The 22,503-nt window shown below is 33.1% G+C and overlaps 1 protein-coding gene across 5 annotated transcripts in view; it reads right to left on the reverse strand.

Annotated features, from left to right (window-relative positions):
- Positions 1–22,503, reverse strand: part of LOC123696496 (polyhomeotic-like protein 3) — a 185,003-nt gene that overhangs the window by 129,740 nt on the left and 32,760 nt on the right. For 2 of the 5 annotated variants that reach the window (XM_045642695.1, XM_045642694.1), the window contains exon 1: positions 4,002–4,274. The exons of the other annotated variants lie outside the window; for them this stretch is intronic. The gene's annotated coding sequence lies outside the window, so the exon portion shown is untranslated. Of the gene's footprint in view, positions 1–4,001; positions 4,275–22,503 lie in introns of those variants that run through there. 5 annotated transcript variants of the gene reach the window in all.

Consider the following 22,503-nt stretch of genomic DNA (forward strand, 5'->3'; position numbering starts at 1 on the left):
TGGTTTACCATAAACTGCACGTGAGCAAAGCCGTGGTAGGAAAGCTAGTAGGTAATAATATACAGAGTTTCAAAGTGTGGTGAAATATAACACCACGCGGTTTGAACCCGCGACATCGGCCACACTCAATGCATCCGATATAGAATTACCCGTATAAAATCGTTACATTATTACACGCATACAATTTTAACAGTATGCAAAGCACAAAATACATTCAATTGTCTTGGAGATCGAAGAGAATTTAATGTATTGGGATATTCCAGAATACTCTTGGAATTCTTAATCACCGTAGGTAATTATTATAAACGGCATTTATATTTGTTTACGAGTGAATCTAATGAATGAATTTTACGTTATGATTTATCTTTATTTACTTCAATTAAACTGACATACACGTCTACCTATGGAACACCACGAACGTAGCCACGGGCAAACCGAGATGTAGCCTGTAGGTAACATTCCTACTTACTTATGTTGGGTTAATTAAATATATCGTGCAAAAAATACAATTTTAATTATTATTTGCAATCTTAAATCTAGATAAGTTTTGTATAAAAATACTTAACTAAAAACCTAATTTTAGCCGTATTTGAAGCGTGTAATTAAAATTTACTCGTCTGAACTATAATGGTTAATTTACGATGAATATAAGTAACTAGCTGCTCCGCGCGGTTTCACCCCCGTGGCTCCACTCCTGTTGCCCGTAGCGTGATGACATATAGCCTATAACCTTCCTCGATAAATGGGCTATATAACACCGAAAGAATTTTTCAAATCGGACCAGTAGTTCCCGAGATAAGTGCGTTCAAACAAACAAACAAACAAACTCTTCAGCTTTATAATATTAGTATAGATTTAAATAATCTCTGTAATATTTATCTATGTATCAATCTTAATAAGTAGGCAATAGAAACGCAATTGAAGCTATTTATTATCTTTAATATAAAAATGAATCCTAAAATGTGTTGGTAAGCGCATATCTTTAGAACAGCTGAACCGATTTCTTTAATTCTTTTTTTTTATTATATTCCTTGAAGTACGAGGATGGTTCTTATGTAGAGAAAACGTGAATATGTACCACGGGCGAAGCCGGGGCGGGCCGCTAGTTTACAATAAATTGAATAACTTGCGACGTCATAAACGGCAATCAATATCTTTGTTTTTACAATAAATTTATTTCTGTTATTATTTCATTGTAATTATCTATATATGTATTCATGCCCAGACATATAAGCCAAAATATGTACGACATAGGTGACGCACATGTCAAACCATGACAGGCGGCAACTTCCGGGGCAAAACGTGATCAATTTTTATGGTCGAATATCCTCCTATGTGTGTTCATACGCCGAATTTATAAGCACCCCATAAATCAAAGTGTAGGAACAAAACATCCAACGGTTTGTGGTCAGGGTTATGTTAAGAAGGATGAAAACTTAATATTGTATTTCATGCCTGCTACCCTGTCCGTGAGCGCACATAACATAAAAACGTTATGAAATGTACAGAAAATATTAAAACGACTAGCCAAAAATAGAAAAATAGATACTGCTCAAGCTGTAAATGAAAGTAAAACCTGATGAAACCTGATGATAATAGAACTAATGCATTATAATATAATCTATGATCAATGTATGCGTCAGTCAATTTTGACAATGATGTAACAATGAATGGCTGCAGCCTGCAAAGAGTTTGTGCAAATTGTTTATTATATTAGATCATTGATGTCTTACTAACTATGCCACTTTTGCATCTGTTAATCTATTGAAATGTTAATACAAACAAAATATCATAAGTTACTAACTGCAGACCCTTATTAAAGAATTTATCAAAATTAATAATAAATCAAATGTAGGTACACACAAGTAAAGATAAAGTGACAATCGAGTAAAATCCGTTTCCTTATAAATTTATAAGTTACATGCAAATGTATCTAGGTACTTGATATTAATGTAGTACCTATCTTACTACAAACAAAAAAAAAATCTAATAGTCATATTAATTTATCCTACAATATACCTACTCTAGTCTATGAAATAATCGAAATCATAATAAATAACAAAGGATAACTGACCACGGCTAATATAAAACAAACAAGGAAGTTCTCTTAATAAACTACACATAATTATTTGTAACTGGGGAAATCGTATCAAACTACATAGATATTATAATATGTATAATGTATATTATAACACAGGTCATACATACATACTATATTATTATTAAGCTATTGCATAGCTTCTGTCGCGGGCCTTGAGCGCGGGACCGAATCGAGAAATTCCGTAACGAAAAAACCTCACGCTCCCCACTCCGACGGGCTCGGACTCGGAGGTGTGGCTTGAAGGCATGCTATACAATAGCTTTACCGCGGCAGTCCCCGAGTGCCACACGTCTTTTAACATTACTAATAATTGTTAGCACTATATAAACGCGGATGAAAGTTGTTACACATTATATTTTATATTCACAGCTAATTAGCAATTTATTAAAGGTTGTTCTGGTTGACATTATACCTAGTGACGTCATAGAATTCCATCCAAGTTATGGCGCGCAAGCCATATTTGTAAATAGTGAGAATTTTTGGCTACTACCGATATCCTCTCGAATGGCAAACATATTTGGCATATTGCGTAGGAAACGCACTTATTTTGGTCTCAACTCTCAACTATGTGATCTTCAAATAAAAACGAGCATGTAAAACAACAAACTGTGTGGGATTATAAGGGCTTGCGCCGTTTTTATTAATAAAAATAAAAACAGAAGAAGATTTGGAAGTCTAATTTCCAGAAATAATTTGTGTCCAATCAGCATTCATGTTGGAATTGCTTAAAACTTTACAAATTTCCTCCGAATTCCTAGTTGCGATTTTCCATCAAGTTAATTAACTACAATATTCAAGCTATTCAGTTATTTTCCTACACTTTCAGAACTACCTACCTACGGCTATTAGGTAGATATCTGAAACTTAACCTTTTCTTAGAATCGGATAATTTAACCGTGACGTTTATGGAAATGTATGGAATATCAATAGATTTTACAGTTTACACGCGTAGGGACATTAATGACCGCTAATGGCCCGTCTTCACACGTTATAGAGGCGTCACGGTTCAACTGAGTGTCAGATATTTCGATAATAGCACCCAATTACGACAATTATCCCTATTTGATGGTGTAATAACAGATAGAAAAAAATGCTTTTTCGGTTTTTAACATTAATTTATACCATGGCTTCTTAGTTTTTTCTTGCCATGTCACAGGTACATAATGGGGTTTTTCTTTTATTATAGGCAAAAAAAAGCAACATGATTTGAAAACGTACCTAACTACCTAAATAATAAAAAATTTAAAATTTAAAAATTATTTTGAACTATGAACATTGTACTTACTAGATTTTCATATCTAGGTAAAATCCTATTGTAAAGTACAGGCCTACGAGATTATTGTCGAGGGATTTACCTCAGGTAGGTTACCTACCTAGGTATCTATGTATTTGCAACAACGCAAAAGCGTAAAAAAATTATGAGGTAGGTACCTAGTTACTCAAGCTGGTCAATGTATAGAAAAATAAAAATGTAGAATAAAAATGTGATCCATACCTACATTAATTAGGTATAAATGATACTAACCATACTGGCATTTTTTAATATTTTTAAGGAGATTCAAGATAACTTTTTAGTCCAGTTATTCAAATATTATTAGTTATTCAAATTTCAAGTTTCAATTAAATATAGGTACGTCTTGATTGATTATGTAATATGTTCTTTCGTATTGTGTACCTAAAAATACAATTTTATGAGCTCAGATATCTCAATGACACACTAAACATAAAATACCTTTAACTCGTATTTTACGATTCACATTTAATTAATTTTTATGACCTCTCACGCGCACACGGTTTTTTAATCAACAATAAAGGCAAATCGAACAACGCAAAACACTCGTGCCTCGTCCTCACGAAAAACTCGGACCGAATTCTACGCGGAAAATAAACAAAACATTACCTTTCAGGTATTTCCAAATACACTCCTCCGCCGCTGAAACGTTTCTCAGTTTGTCCGATAAAAACAGCTTGAACGTTCACCAAAAACACTATCAAACACAGTCTAACACTCGGGTTTGTATTGTCACAATATAGCGAGTCTACCCACTTATCACTATGCATGTACACGCGAAGCACGTGGTGTGATGTACGAAGCGTTCAATGTTTATGAAATATGCAAGCGACCAAAGCGCGCCAAACAGTCAAGTCGACTGAACGCTGCCTCTGACTCACATCCACACACCTAGCACTCAACAGGTGAAAATGCAACAGTGTGGTGTCACTACTAACCGACCCGAAGCATGTAGAGGTGACTCGGGTGAAGTGCAAGCGTGTGCGTGGACCATTTCGTTCGTGGATTTATTAGGTACACGTTCGTCGTGTGTGCGTAATATTTGCAGGTGATATCTATTGTACACACGCGGTCACAAGTCATTCGCGGATGTGTGCGTGCTACCTGTTTTGCCCCCGCAACTTATCAGTTTTGTTCCTTTAGGGTTGTGCAAGAAAATGTATTATCTTATAAGACATTCATTTCGCTTGTTATTGTTTTATACTGGTCGGTAGTCGAGTCGAGCGGTAAACAAGCTGTTTAAATTGGAGCCACGTGAAACTTGTATTGCTACCAGTGGTTTTATAATGTATTTTTGTTGTAATACGATATTATCGATACAGTTAGCCTACATAAGGAGGGCAAAATTAAAAAGAGGCCATAAAACAAGATTTTATTTACATGTGAAATATCCAGCTGCATGTTGTGTCCTTATCCTCCATTTTTTTTTGTATTTTGACAGTACCAATCAAGAATTATCTAGGTATGTTTATTTAAATAGATCATTATTTTAATTACCTAGGTAACAATTAACAAAATATTATGTTATTATTTTGAACTACGTTAAACTTAAGATCTATCTTTCACAAAGCGCAAATCAGAGCTATCTACCTAATATTATGATTAATGATTATATTGTACTTCAAAATTAAAACCCATTAACAATACAATAATTATGGAGCAGTAAAGCAGCAAACTACAGCACTACTAAAAATTATTTAAATGCAAAATTAACACACGCTTAAAAATTCCACATCCATTTTCGCATTTTCCACCCACACATTGAAATAAAAACGTGGGTTACCTATCTTAATCTCGAATTTTAATATTCCGAATATTATAATCCAGAAAACGTTTGGACATTTTTTCATCACCCCGAATTTTAAAATTTCGAAGTTATATTTGCCATATAATCGCAACTCCGAATTTCATTTGCCCATTTCTTCATTTGTACGACGTTTTACAATCCAGACGAAGGAGTTCCAGACATACGAAATCTAAATGCACAAAATCCAGATGACCGTAATCCATATGCACGAAAGCCAGATTTTTTAAACACAAATTTTTGAAATACAGTTAATTGATATCCAGACAAACAATGTCCAGATTTTTGAAATTCAAATAAATGATATCCAGAAAAACGAAATCCTAACCTACTGAACCTACTGAAATGATTTTAACACTTAAACCTTTCTGTAATGGGCAAATAAAACAATAGCGAATCGGTTCTGGCACTCGCCGGCCGCTGCCGCGGCACGCTCGCTTCGCTCGCTCGGCTCGTGCGTTGTTTATGAAAGTCAAACCTAACCTAACCTACTGAATCGAATTTGACACTTAAACCTTTCTGTAGTGGGCAAGTTAAATAACAGCGAGTTGGTTCTGACTTCTGGCACTCGCCGGCCGCTGCCGCGGCACGCTCGCTTCGCTCGCTCGGCTCGTGCGTGGGGGTCGCAGTTCAAACCTAACCTAACCTACTGAGTCGAATTTGACACTCAGACCTATCTGTAATGGGCAAGTAAAACAATAAATTTACTTACTGACAATGTTTATTTTCAGTCGATAATAAAGGTATAATCACGATTGTTTGGAAATCAAATAAAAATATTATGAAAATCTGGCAATAGTTTAACTGTTATACGATTATATGGGAACCAAATAAAAAGATTATGAAAATTTGGCAATAGTTTATTTGGAAAATGGTACGATGGGTATCAAAAAAAAGTATTCTGAGAATCTGGTATAATGAGATCTGGATTATGAGAATACGGGAAACAAAAAAATACTTTTTAAAAATCTGGTTTTGGTGCATCTGGAAATTGATTCATCTGGGAAATTAAAAAAGGAATTTTAAAAATTTGTCATTCATTACATCTGTCTTTTAAAAGTTCTAACAACTGTTTTCGGGGTTTTAAGATTCGGGTAATAGAAATTCGAGTTTTTAATAGGTTACCAAAAACGTGACTTATGCACATTAGTGAACTCTATACAACCTAAGGTCACGGATTTTTAGCGTTAATACATACCTATTAACAACTCATGTCACCTTGACGTAACGATATTGTCATTCGCGCGTCAAAGAAAAGGATCAAAATAAATAGTTACAGATCTACAATAAGTATCCTTACATCAATGGAATAAAGTTGCATTTGGATTGTTATTATGCCGACTAATAGGACCTTTTGTATTGTTTACATTAATAGAAACAAAAAGTACTATCTATTCCTCATATACAATCTATTTTAAACTTTGTTGCTATTGTGATAGTCTATGTATTTGTAAACGTTGGCTTTTTAGTTATGTTGTAGTATTCTGAGTGACTTTGGAAGTCGTGACCGCAATGTTTGTATTGTAATTTGTACTTAATAAGTACATACACTAGATTGATTATTGTCAATCTATCGAGTAGGATTTTATAACATGCTTAGCACTATTTTCCCAATTTGAATGCAATGGGAAAATTATTAGTACTTGAAGGTATCTAAACATTACATAATATTAAATAAGAAACATATTTATGTTATTTTAGTTTGAACTGCATAGTGCATAGATACCTACATACTATGTTTCCTTTCGTAAAGGTACTGCCGCAGCAATAAAGTCATAATAATTTGGTGATTTTAATGAGGTATGTAATATCATCTAGGTATGTGATTCAAAATTTGTGTCCTATTATAAATTAGACTTATTTATATGTGTGTATAACGAGACGAGGAAATTAGGTATTTATCTTGATAATATTAATTTAATTTAATTTTAATTTTATTCCACTTGAGTTAAATATCAGTAGCTATAAAATCCAAATTAACTACATGTAAAGCGTAAAAAGTTATACGCAATAATACTAACAAAATCTCACATTTTGATTTTTTTATATCGTAAATTTCTTTGTGCAATATAAATTATGCAACGAAGTTTTCCAAGAAGCATACAATTAATCATCCATGCGAAGAGCCGGTACACATAATACTGCTTTTAAATGATACTATGATACGAATGGCTAATTAATTAAATTACGCGATGTGCATAAAAATGGCACGTGTTTATCAATACATAGTATCATAATATTATCTGTGGACTGTCATGTCCATACCTATTTAGTGCTAATAAAGAGATCGAATGTAATTTTAAAGAAAAACGCGATGGCAATGGATATTTTAATGAAACATGAAATGTACTTAGAGCGATTATTTAGTAGTCCATGACACTAATACATAGGTAAGTACTTAGTAAGTATTATATTTTCTTGCGTATAGTGTTTTTTCTCTGCATGAAACCGAGATTAACTCGATTAGAAACTAGATTTTTCTCACCGTTTGAGATTATTGAATTCTTACAGCTTTTATCAATTAGATTATTTTGGAAAGAGCAAGAGCAAAAGATACAGTTTCTTGCCGATTCATGTCTATTAGGTATATCTATAGTATACACTTTCCAATTCAGTCATCACTGTTTTCAATTACATCGTGATTCGGATCATAATTTTCCTAAACCACAGATAATAGTAATACTCTACTAGAGAAACTTAGCTTCCAATATCCTCGTAGCACTATTTAATAATCCATTCCTCTCTGTTATCCCGGTAGCAAGTTAGCATAATATGCAAGGAGGTTATATTAAAATCAAGCGTGGTGTATTTAGATAACAGATCCTTGTATCACAAGGGCCACGATAGCATTCTTGTTCTAACTACGGTTTAAATTTATTCAGAGTGCAATTAAGGCTATGTTCCGAACACAATGGTGCGGGATGCGACAATTGTATCTACGAACACAGCCTGAGCGGTGCTAATCAAACGTTAATTTATTCTGTTTAATTATAACATGCAGATGCCCTTTATGGTATATGAATCATTGTTATGTGTAGACCTTTAGGTTATGGCCAAAGATGAGAACATTGTGGGCTGTGGCATTACGCAAATTGATGGCAATTTTCAACGCCGAATTTGCTGAACAATTAAAAAAAATGCTTAAAATATGAAGAAATTACTTGGATCGGCATTGCAAGATAACTCTTATAAATAAATAATATGAAAGAAAAATGATATTAGAAAAATTGTCATAAGTATACCTACCTATAATAAAACTACTCTGAAAGCCTACTTCGTTAGGCCTTTTAGACATGTTGCATATACTGAATAAATGGACCGATCAAATTCTCTAGTTTCCATGAAAATCTTATCTAGAGATAAAATTTACATCAAGACACTGATAGTAGAAACACATAATTCAGTCGACTCGAACAAGTTATAATTAGCAATATATCTATCAATTATCAATGAAATTTAATTAACTAACAATTATTCAGTAAATTTACTACTTTACGAGCGAAATACATTAAAACTATGTATTAATTTATCTACCTACGTAATTTGAACTCATGGTGTTAACAACCATTGAAAATATTATCTACTAGCTGCTCCGCGCGGTTTCACCAGCTTGGCTCCACTCCTGTTGGTCGTAGCGTGATAATATTATAGCCTATAACCATTCTCGATAAATGGACTATGTAGGTAACACCGAAAGAATTTTTCAAATCGGACTCGTAGTTCCCGAGATTTAACAAGGAGTTACATTCTAACTAGCTAATGATTTACACTCATAAAGATTGAAGGAGATGATAGAAATTCAAATAAGATCCATTATTTACTACAGTCGTTTATTTAATTAACATATTAATGGTGCGATATCTTTATAAAACAGGTTTCTGTTAGAATTGCTCTTTAACAATATCAATTGTTTATTGCACCTAACCTAATTATATTTCTCTGTGATTATAACGTGTGTGCAATAACATAAGTTGCAATTATTTCCATTTATCCATATTGTTTAATGTTTAACATTAGAAAATAAATATAATAAGTGTGCAAGATTGACTATTTTGTATCCACATTTAAACAACTCTTTAAACTGTCATTGCTAATAGAGCAAAATCAATTGACAAACATCCCCCCTCCATCATCCCCCTCATCATTGTCTATCATCTATGAATCTATTTTCGATTATCGAAATTAGTGGTTTTTATAAAATCACAAATTCGTTTTCGTCTCTTATTCACTATTAATATCTCCCACCGACAACGTTAACAAAATGGCCACTTCCATAATAACTAAGCCTTGAAGATTGGTGTTATCTAGGAGCAAATCATTTTGCGGGAAGCCCTGCTAGATGAAAAATGCGCAAAGCTCGATGATACGTATAGCTTGCTGGAAGCAATTTATTACATCTCGATAACAGGTTGGAGGTTGATGCAGTTAATAATACGTATTGCGTGGTCGTTCGTTTTAATCTATTCACAGATAAATGGTGCTTTGGCAAAAATTGCTCGGCTACTGCGCGCTGTTATTTTTATGTGCTCGTAATTTCATTTTGTAGCTTTGCTGACTATTTTTTTTTTTCATATTTTACAGTTTTATTGTGCGAACAATACCTATAATAAATACTTAGTTTATAGTAAGAGCAAAATTATAGTTTTAGGAATAATAAAAGTTATCGTAGTCGTACGAGAAAGGAAATTATAAATATTGGCTTAATGTTAATAGAAGCGCTTTGAAATAAACGTACCTATAATAAAGCGTTACAATTAAGTTATAATCACAATACAGCCTTCGATGTGTCACCTGAAACAATACAATAATTAGTTGTCATGTTTAAGGCGGTGCTGTGATTTGAATCAATTTATTATGACGTAACATAATATCCACCAACCAGCTGCAAGTCGCGAAAGGTCACATTTCCCTGTTCCAAATTCAAATCTCTCTAAATTAGCAATCACTAATCAAATATGGCGCGAACGAGCTACTACTAACACGGCGTTACGCAAAACATTGTACAAAACAATTTATATTAACATTCCGTAAACCCTTAAGTCCTTAACGAACTCGTAACTGCCCCGATCATTATTACTGTCATAAAACAATGCAATAATCAGATTAAAACAAATTTATTCGTACACTTAAATGTGACAAAGTATCACTGAATAAATCGTATGAAGTGATCGATTTATGTACCTGTAGCTTTAATTTAGTTTGTAACCATTACCGTTAGAAGCGGAACGGGCCTAAGTTGTGTGTTCATTTGAACAATAATAGACCTAAACGGTGTATTTTCTATGGGGTTAATAAGGTTTACAATTGCATGTATGGGTGTGTCGTTTCGGGTCGATTAGATCGGTCGGAGAGCGAAGGTCGTTGAAGGTTGGCGCGCTTTTCCGCGATCAACGGCATTAGATTAAACAAGATGGCGGCAGCGGCGCGTGCGCAACCCGTACTTGTTCTGCTAGTGCACTAAAATGCCACCACTTAATGTGTGCATTCAAAAATTGCCCGCCTACACATTTATTAAAAAAAAAAACACTCAATTTAATTATACATGGCATTGGTGTTATTCATAATTTTATAAAAATTATAGAGTAGAGCTTTTATAAATTTATAAAACATTGAATTAATTTGTTTTTGTATAAATGAAACGGATATGGCTGCAATTAATATTAACATTATAATAATATAGCAGAAGAATAAATACTTTAGAATCTTCTTAATTTTTTTGTTGACAATTTATGAAAAATTAATATTTTTCATGAAAGTTAGATAATTTATATTGAAAGGTATGTGAAAACTGTTTTTAAATACATACCTACGTTAAACACTAATTTCATTTTTTTTCTAGGTTAAACACAAAATTTTATGATCAGCAGCATTTTAGCGTCGCTTAGTTTGAGCTTAGATAATAAATGCGCTTTTAATGCCACAATACGAGTACACGAAACCACTAACATTCATATAACAAATAATACTAAATTTCATTGTTACAGTTTAATACATATAAATTGAATCGATTATGGTACAATACCCTTACTAAGTAATAGCCTTCATTTTTCTTATACATGACTATAATTTCCTACTAATTATAAATTACTTACAAATAGTTCTGTGAAGGTAATAAGAATTGTTAAAAAAAAAGTAGTAGCATGTCTCATGGTAGAAGACGGAAATGACCAAGTTCGTCATCCAAAGAAAAGGGACCTTTTTGTTAATAGAAACAACCCATTTTATCAAAAATAAAATGTGTAGATGACTATTATTTAATAATCAAAAGAAAACACCGTTCACGGCTAAAGCACATCACATGCATGCATGGAATTTCGAATGAAAATATGTAGAAGTTCCAGAATCATTTATTACTTTTTCTTTCAAAAATAACTTCCAATTTTTCCCTGTGGTTCTGTCCGCGTGTAAAACCGCAGAGCACAGTAAGTATTATATAAAGCCCGTTATATTTCGCATAGTAGGTAGCACTTATCTACTCTAATACTGTCGACTTTTGGCTATCCCCTCGAAGTCGTGATCTTTTTAAAACTCAATTACAAGAGGTCGAAGATCACGCAAATGATAAATTATACTGCAAATAAATAAAATCCTTACAACTTTCTAAATTCTCGTCGTTACGTATCAGTAATTCTAAAGAATATAATATATTATGGTCTTTTGATTAACAAATACAAATACAAACATTATAATTATACAGTGAATAGAAGCCATCATTATTATGAAAGAAATAAATATCTATTAATTATATTTGTTTTATGCAATGTTATGAGTTCACTTACTTACTTTCACTAATTTAAATCATGAGTGCATACCTAATGTATAGGTAGAATATTATCAGTTTATTATTTGTGTATATATATCACCCAAAAATCCTGAGTAGCTTCATAAAACTGTAAATTTAGAGCTAAATATGAAAAGCTCAAACAAATTTCCAATAAAGCAACATATTTTAAATGCCATACCGAAACAAGCAGCAACTTATTAAAATCGATAAATGATAAATCCACTTGCTGATTATATCGATACAATCGATTGTGTAATCGATAACAGACATATTTAAGCCAATTAATATCGAGCAAACACACCGATAGAATTGTACTGCATCCGGCTGGCGATACAATAACATTACATCACTAAATTGGCCGCTGAACAGTAAACTCATACTCAATTACTTCCCTATCACAGCTCTATGTTTCTACGCAACGCAACAATCGTTCATCGTATACCGATTGTAATTATCGATAGCACAACACTAATTCTAAGGTCGGTATCGCTTCGCTATCGCTGACCGGCGACAGTGACGGTAACCTAGTACAGACGGCCCGATATTTTGATAAGACCTTTATTGGGAGGGCGTAGAAATATCGGGGTACTGTTCAATTATATTTTATTTACCAATACAATTGTTCGATTTACGAATTATTGTTAAAACCGGTTATACGATTGAATTTGTAGCATTATAATATTATATCCTTTGTATTTTCGAATATTGGTATAATTGATTCAAGTTTGATTTATTTCTAATATGTATTATTTAAACATAAATCGTTACTTTTTTTAGGCCCGCGGACTCGCCCACGCTGTTAAAGAAAATTCTACAGATGTTTCAGCGGGCCCAGCACGCGGTAAAAATTACCGTCTATTTCCAGTCACAAAAATTATATTTATAATATGCGAAGTGCATTGTAGACCGATACTCGTAGGTACTCGTACTGGTTAACCCTTTTAAGATCGATTTCAGAAGCAGATTTTCTACATTAACCACGTCCAAACTCATAAAATTTGCGCTCGGACTTTGTAACATTACCATAGATAATGTAACTATAGAGAAAGTTATTTCCGTACACATTTTTTTCTCTATTTAAGAGTGCTAGAGTGTCGTAAATTAAGTTTTATGATACGTTTGATTGCTGCTATTGTTTCCTGTGCATATATTATATAAATTCTAGGAAATGCTCTTACTCAATCGTTAATGCTTACTATAACTTCACCACCAGATTTAGTCTCTTAATAAGATAGTAAGAAGGTAGTAGGTACATTACTTTTTAGTATGACGTTAAAAAAGGGCAATTCTACGATTATCATATTATGGTTTATTCATGTGGAGATAAATTAGTGAACTAATCGAAGTACTTTAACCCTTAATATACATTTTATTATAAAGCATATGGTAAAAGTTCGACTATAGCTATACTGATAGCTAAGCCATAAACGCAAACAAAACTCGCAACAATTAATTGCAAATTGCAAAACGAAAACCGAGTCGAAGCTCACGGCTCACCATATAATGAATAGAAACCTTATCAGCTTCCGATTAAGCCATAAAGAAATGCGATATCTATTTTAGATTTATATAAAGTGCATACTTTCACGTGACCCCACAACAAAACCAATAGGAAAGCGGACCACTTGCATACCGCCATCGTCCACTGCATTACCATTATTACGAGATAACCCGCTGTCCTTTGAATACGATTTATTTAGATAATCATCATAATCGTGTGGAAATTGGATTTGTGGATTGTTCTTTGCGTTTTACAAGCGGATACGCTCCGGTTTACCAGTTCATTTAAAATTTAAAATCCCTTTGTAGCCCTTGTTGGTAAAATTACTGTAATTTTATAAATATGACAACATTCATTAGGTACATACATATTTAATAGACACTCCCAGAGTACCATTAAAAATTTAGCACTAGAATAAATTTTTCGTGTACACGGTAAGGACAAATTTAATCCAATAGCTATTTTCGAAATCAGTGCTAAAAATATGAAACTAGATGGATTTTAAACTGGACTGATAAAAAGATATAAGAATGTTACCCTCTTCTAAAAATATTATGTAGGTACATAAATAATCTGTGAATTCAACGCACCACTGTTTCTGCTTACTTATACCTACCTGTGTACCTTACTCTCAATAAAGCATCATTACCTCACAATTTCCCTACATATTATATATTTTTTATCAAAGGCATGAAAAATGTATTTATCTATACTTCATCATCCCTTATCATCGCCTATTCGCGGGGGCGTGTAGCCATCAACAGCTAGAAATTATAGCCCTCGTGAGTCGTGATGCTTTGGCACATATAGTAGCTGTGGGTAGTTAATGACAGCTTTTTGACTGTCTCGCAAATTTTAAATGGCGATAATTATTTATTAAACAAAGAAATAACTAACCGGAAAATTCGCAAATCAGTTGAAAATAAATTAATTGTTTCCTTAGTAAAGCACAGAGGAAAATGACTACTGATATTATTTATGATTTAATATTTACAATTATTAGTGGGACAATTCAGAAGGATATAATATGAATTTAAATTCAATATTATTTTTTGTTATTAAAAAACAGATAATGTTTGGTATCATTTCACTATCAGATGAGCATCAACATATTAAATTATAACATCGCTATCATCATCAAAATAAAAATAAATTATCGAAAACCAAAATTATCTTAATGTTTGTAATCGCTTATAATATGCCTAAACAATGCGGCCAAACAATCAGCTGATATCCAACACCAATGTGATTTCAAAACGCAATCTTTAATTTTGATTACTCCCGCTCTCGGAGCCACAATCGCGACAAAGGCCTGGAGAAATATTATTTTAGCCGAGAATAAATTAAATTGACCATAATATCTTCGAGCACAATTTACTTCTATGAATAGATAAAACTGTCGTCGGATTGTCTGTTTAATAAGTACTGGCGATATTTTAGCTATGATTTGATTAATAATATCTATTTGTGATCTCCAGTTATACTCTATAGTCTAGTACCTCTATGAATATTATTACACTCTAGCTTGCCAATGATGAACTAGTGAAAAATGTATCTTATTATCAGTTTTGCATATAAATCGAGTAAAGAACTCTCGAAATTCAGGAAGGATCTATAACATAAACTTCATAGTAATTAATAGTATAGTAATATAGTATGAGCGTGGATAAAATGTTTAAGAGTTTATAATAAAGAGAAATAACATCGGTTTGGTATATCTGTAGTGAAATGGAGCATACATGGATGCTTCAATTTAGTTACAAATCCTTTACTTTACTATCTCATTTGCACTTAATTATTAATAGTAGTCTGTTCAACTTATTCCGCTTGTAGATTTAAGACCGGTAATGTTGGAGGATATCCTACTCTAGTTTCTTATGTTGTTTCTCTTTAGTGTGGCTGGCGCTAGATCCATTATTTAACAATGAATTATTATTACCAAAATGTTAATTTATTATATTTAAGTATATTGGACGGGTTACTTCAAACAAGCTCCCATATAAAAATATTTTAGCGAATTTTCTCTCACCATCTCGGAAAACTCAACTAACAATCTACTTTAAAAACCTTTAGCCTAATTTTATTCATGCAAAGTATTGATTAAATTAAATTATTGTAATTTAGTACACAAAAATGTTAAGTGAAAACGTACTTAAAATCGTTTAAAAATCTTTTTCAACGTACAGTACGTAACCGTCATTAAACCCAAAGGTTATTTTGTTTCACAGTGTATATTTATTGATATAAATATGACGGGGCAATGTGTATCGGTTGAGATAAAAGAGAGCCTGCACTTACGCTCACGTATTTATAGTCCATACCTGCGTTTGTAACTTTCATATAATGAGATTGTTTTCTTTGAAACGAATAAAAATATTTTCAAAATAGGAAATTGAAAGTGTAAGTGCTACAATTGTTTTACTAATGTATTATAGACATTCGTACTTAACATTTTGCATTGGATAAACAATAGTTTGCTTCTTAGTAGTAGCAAGCTTCAACATTATTTGTATTTGTTTTTTTTTCATAGTGTAGGTACATACATATTATCTTATACACTCAACACAGTATCTTAAAAATATTTATCTAAGAATACAAAATTAAATAGATGGAATGAATATTTGGATGCGAATATCGACTACAACAACTAATTGAAAATGACTGGTATCATTGCTAATTAAATGCTTAATTCTTTACCAAATCCTTTAGTATTAACATCCTTGTATTTTTTTTCTCTAGTATAATTTTAATATAAAATAATTAATGAAACGCGTACTATAAATATAAGGGCACCGTTGGAATGTGCTACAGTTTAAATGAGGCTGGCCGAGTGAACCGGTCGGGGCGACTCGCCTCCGCAACTTCGGGGAAAGGTTGATTTATAACTAAAATTACAACTTGCACACGAAACCAGACCGCCGTTAACCATTATCAATATAATTTGATGTCGTGTGTTTGGCTGTAATGATGCTTATTAACGTCACGTATCATTTTAAATGTGGACGTTATGGTTTCGGTGTTTGTGCAGGCAATCGCAAATATACTGACATCTGATTTGATGTAAACTTTTATTTATTCTTGATATGTTTATATATATATTATATAGATGGATATTCTCTGAACTTTCCAAATAATCTGTATAGTTCGCTAAATTCTATTTCCATACCATCAAATACAATAACTTGACATTATAGCACATAGTACAATCTACTTATAAGCTTGTATGGATAGATATTGTGCAAAATAATAAACTCTTTCGTATTATCATTTTCTCCTCACTTTTAAAAACGACAGTGCCGTTATTTATTTTTATTATACTCCATGAAGATGACAAAACTACTCACGACCCCAGTCATCAAATTATAACCTTTTTATTATTTTATTTTATAACACAACTAAATGGGAACCAGCTTGCATTTATCGTTGCAAAATCTAGAAAATACTTTAAGACAAACCAGTTGACGAAAAGAGGAAACATTACAGAGGTTATAAGAAGTATTAAATATTCCGAGATATCATTTAAACAACAAAATATTCTTATACACCTACTCGCGAGAGAAAGGTGGAGTGAAAATTTGTTGTAACAGTAACGTACCTATGGACAATTTTTCAATTTATTGAATTAAATATATGATTTATAAAATCTATATTTATAATAATATGTAGGTACATAAAATAAAATTAAGAACTTTCAAAATTCTCTTACCTCGTAGCATCTTGTTGTAAAGTTTTGATTTTTGTAAACTGTGAAGACACCAAGTTCATAGAAATTCAGTTCTTCACTGTTTTACACTGACACATTATTAAAAGCTCAATTCAACTATAAACATTACAATTAAAACCATTGGATAAAATTAAAACACACATTCGTTAAAAAAACAATGATCAGTTCATTGACTTAAACATCAATCTAATGAAAAATTTTAACAAACTTTTTTTAGAATTTTGGAACACAGAGATTGAATGCCGCATTTTTTTTATAATTTTTTTTTAATCTTCATCAGTGTGGCTAATGACCTTCTTTTGTAGTGAATATTAAAAAAAAAACTTTAAATGTTATTCCATTACAGTTTAAAAGTAGAACGACTTAAATGTTTACTAACTCTGAACTATAATAAAATTAACCAGCGTTAAGTCTTTAAACCAAGCATTACAAAAGCTATTTTCAATAAATAGTACTTAATAACCACAATTACTACCGGAATATCGGAAAACAGTATTCTCAATCAGAATCCAATGGACGCTTGAAATATTATCGTCATTGATAACATCGTGGTGTAAAATATATGAGGCTTGGACAATTGCTACATGTAAGTATAGGCTTTATAATATGTAAGTTCTCTTTGAAAATGTAGTGATAAATGATTCTTAGTAGGGGAGACCGAGGGGATTTGAAACAGAGGTGAGTTGAAACATTCCCGATTTCTTGGAACTTAAAACCTTTAGCGATCTGGCAACGTCTTTTTTAACCACCTCCCGCCACCAGCTAACGCGTCAGGTCACGCCGATGGTGTCATTTGTGCAGTTTTGTAGTTCTGAATGACATGTGCCGAAAATCGCAAAAAGTAAGTATTTCATGATTTTTTACGATGCTTGTACTTTAATATTGGTTTTGTTTTTTGGGTTGAGTTATATACGTTTTAAAAACTTATTATCTATAGATTCTTGAAATATACTTGGTAAAGTTGATTTCTGTGTATTTACTGCTTGATCGAGATTTGAGTAAAAATTGGGACGTTTTTTCTCACCGAGGTGATTTGAAACAGACTGTTTCAACTCTCCTTGTTTTCAATTTAATATCTGATTATAGCTAAAAAGTACGAAGATTAAAGGATTTTATTGTTGATTTAATGTGTTTATTTGTTTAAGCATGCCTACTGGAGGAACTAAAGCAAGAAAAAGATCAAAACCAGGATGTAAAACTAAAAAGGTTAAGGTTGTCAAGAAAAGAAGATAGTGATGAAGAAGAAGAGGAATCCTGCTGCATTTGCTGTATGGAATCATATAAAAAAGGAAAAGTGGGATCAATGTCTGAAATGCCAATTGTGGGCTCGGGCTCATGAAGCTTGTGCTGGTGGAGAACTTTGTTTTTGACATTTTTTAAATTATTGTTCCTTAAATAGTTTACAGTAGGTACTGATTGTAATACTTAAAAAACGACTGATTATTAACTATCTTATGTCAAAGATTTAGTTTTATAAAAATGTAAAACATTTTGTTTATTTGACTGATTATAATTGATGTTACGCATGTTAATCTTTATTAATTTAAGTGTTTATTATTTGTATTAGACCTACTTGACTGATATGTCATTAAAATATTACTTTTATAGGTCGTTGATTACTTGAAAATATAAGTTTTAATTAAAACCTTTGAATCAAATCAACATTTTTATTTTGCAGCTCCTATTACTCCCCAGAATCATAATGTTTCAACTCTCCTCGACCTCTGTTTCATCTTACCTCGGTATGAGGGGATTTGAAACAAGTTGACTTGTTGCGATTAAGTCAATTTTTCACCATCATTTTTAACGCTTACCGTTTATTTATGCTAACCATTCGCAAGTGTATAGAATAACCTATCGATTGGTACCAGTACCATAAGATTTCTGATAATAGTATGAGTTATATTAAACAAAACGTGAAAATTGTTTCAACTCCCCTCGGTCTCCCCTATTAGCTACTTAGACTTATTTATGTATGTTTTAAACTGAAGAACGTTTCAGCATGAATATTATGTAATTTTATTGATTTGTGTACTTTTGATTACCTATTAGAATAATGGACAAATTCCATTATTAGTTTAGAGTTATTAATTAGAGTTACGATTTTAATTAATTTCTAAATAATCCTCCAGGCCTCCGAGACGAGAACTCTCCACCTTCCCCGGTCCTGAGCGGTCACTTGCCAATTGTCACTGGCTTGAAGTGCACTCAGGTCCCTCTCCACTTGATCGCGCCAGCGATACCTGGGTCGACCCACCGGCCGACGGCCCAAGGGACGGCCCAAGTATGCTCTCTTCAGACCTCGCTCCTCACCCATTCGCTCTACATGACCAAGCCAACGCAGGCGATGCGCTTTTATTTCCCCAAGTATATATGGCTCGGCCATGAGTTTTTCTAATTCGGCATTCTTCCGGATTCTCCAACTTCCATCCTCTTGTCTGATTGGACCAAAAGATCTTCCTAAGAAGCTTTCGTTCTGTGACTAAAAGGTTACGCTCTTCGTTCTGGGTTAGGGTCCAGGCTTCACAACCATAGGTAAGTATTGGTCTTATAACCGTTTTGTATATCCGCAGTTTGGTTTTTTTACTTAGAAGCCTGGACACGAGGACTTTATGCAAGGCTGCACCACACTTGAGGGTATTTTGTATGCGGATTTTAATTTCTTCCTCCCTAGTGTGTGCATCCGTTATCGTGCAACCCAGATATCTGAAGCTAGCTACTCCCGTGTACGTCGTATCTCCAACCTGTAGGTTTTGGCGTTGAGTTCGTGTGTCCCTATAGCGCTTCATATGGAGATATTCCGTTTTTTTTCCGTTTATTTTTAGTCCGGCCTTTTCAGCTTCTTGTTTTAAGGTCTCAGCGGCTTTACCCACTTCGTCACGGTTTTCACCAAGCAATGCGAGGTCGTCAGCATATCCAATCACCAAATGCTTTCGATTTACTAACACTCCGCAGTCCAATGCAAGCATTTTCCGCAGGATATATTCCAGTACCAAATTGAATAGCACACAATTGAATAGCAATTTATATTAATATAAAATAATAAATAATAAAATACTAGGTATCATTTCTTAATATAAAATAGAAATATTATAGGAAGGAGACAATTTTATAGATATTATGATAGATATTGTTAATAAACATTTTTCATATTTATAGAATTTATAAAAACTCTATGATTGATAAAATACTATTCTATTATTAAGCGATTATTTTTCATTGCGACATAAACACCATATTAAGAGAACAACAATTTGCCAAGAATTCAGTACATTTGATACATTTAAGGCAAGACTATTTCACGCTACGCAAAATCTGTAGGCGTCGATAATTACTTTATACCTAAGCTATTCAGCTCATTGTTCTATTGGTCCATCAATCGCTGGAGCGCTACGCACCGGGTACACCGTGCAGCGCTGATAGCATCTCAGCTCGCTGCAGCGCTGTCGTTATCAAGATCGTGGCTGCGCCCGAAGGCTCCATACAAATTGTATGGCGTATCTTTGCTACTTTTGGGCATAGTTAACCTTATAGTTTTCTTGTAAGATGTTCCCGGCTAATGGGCTGGATTCAATGTGTCACGGTGTGAAGCAGATAGGCGTGCTAGATAATTTATATACACGTTCCGCGGGTGAGACGGGAGCGCCAAGTTTTAATTTAATAAACACGTTTCCCAGGCTCGTGTGTTATAATTTACTAGCTTGTTGTCGCGACTTCGCATCCGCAGCGCCAAGGATAGCTATCGACTTTCTTTTACCCGTACCTCGTATGTACCACATGTACCTCACAGATATCGACACTGTGATGTTAAGGCCTTTAATAATAATGCAATTTCGACATTTCTTGAGGTTTTGCTCTGCTAGGATCTACAAATAATATCTAATGAGTGTAGGTAGTTACCTACGCGTAATAACTATAATCTACAAAATATATTTTTTCTTAGCAAATTAGATCTTAAGTTCTCACAGACCTCAAATCATATCGGCATAAAATGTAATCTCAATAAAACAAAACAAAACCCATTATCAACAACAAATTTAATTAAAACTGTCATTCATTACTAAAAACATAATATGATAATGTAACCAACAAAATAAGTATCGTATCAAATGACGCAATTACAATAAACAATAAATACGACAATGCTTTTGAAATCGGTGCAAGCCGAACAATTATTGAAATTACCAACCGTTCAGCTACCAGATATAATATTCGCAATCTAAAACACAACGGTAATTGCTTATACATTGCCAACATTTATTCCAACGCGTAAAATCGCTAACAATTAAGATCATTAACATGCCGGTAACTGCGTACGGTGGGATTTATATGTAATCGTCCCGCAGGTAGCTGTATCTAGGTGAAAGGTATCATTGTAGTGTCATGAGTCCACCTGGCCGTTTTATATAAGGCTGAGATAAGTTGCCGGCCGCACGGAAACTGCTGTAGCACGCATTTTTATTTTCTGACTTTTTAATGTTTATTCAAATAAACTATCTAGTGCTATCTATTAACTTCGACTTTAAGTATATTATTTAGTAATTAATCCGGTATTTTTAAGTTTAAATTTTCAGGGTGTTCTGTGTAGGTACCTACTACCTACACATAACATACCTATTCATGTGTCGAGCTACCCAAAAAGAAAATACGTGGAACACGTTAATCGAAATTAAAAAATATTGAAACAATAGCTATAGTATGACCTAAACATGAAACAGTTTAAATAATATCAAAAGGATATGGAAAACATGTCACTTAAAAGAAAAAAATCGTAGGTAGGAATCTCTATCTCCATATTTACGTTTTCATACTAAAGCTTCTTTCAGAATAAAAGTATTTTCAGCAAACAAGCTTTTGCTGAAACAATTTCAATTTACACAAATTCCAGAATAACAGTTACTATAATATAAATAATATCCACCGAACAGAAAATGTTAGTTAGCGCAGTTCCCGCTACAAGCGAGCGCTGGTCAATTCGCCAACACCGTTATTGTTTTGTTTGGTCGATTTGCGATATCGCCAGATAAACCCGATTACGTTAGCCTGCCGTTAGAGGGAAATTTATGTAGGTTTTTACTTGGGACTGTAAGTATTAATTTTAGATCGATTTAGTTCAGATAAGAGTTGTTTATGGTCGCATATCTATCTGTGAATACGCAATCTGTAGATAATAGATATCCATCTGACTTTCGTTCTCGTTTATTTCACGCTGTTCTTGATATCTTGATGACGTCATTTATAAACGACCACCTAAAATGGAGCTAATAATGCGTTTAATGTTTCTCAATCTGCAACCTA

The sequence above is a fragment of the Colias croceus genome, chromosome 12, assembly GCF_905220415.1.
Source record: "Colias croceus chromosome 12, ilColCroc2.1".
NCBI classification, from domain to species: Eukaryota; Metazoa; Arthropoda; class Insecta; order Lepidoptera; family Pieridae; genus Colias; species Colias croceus.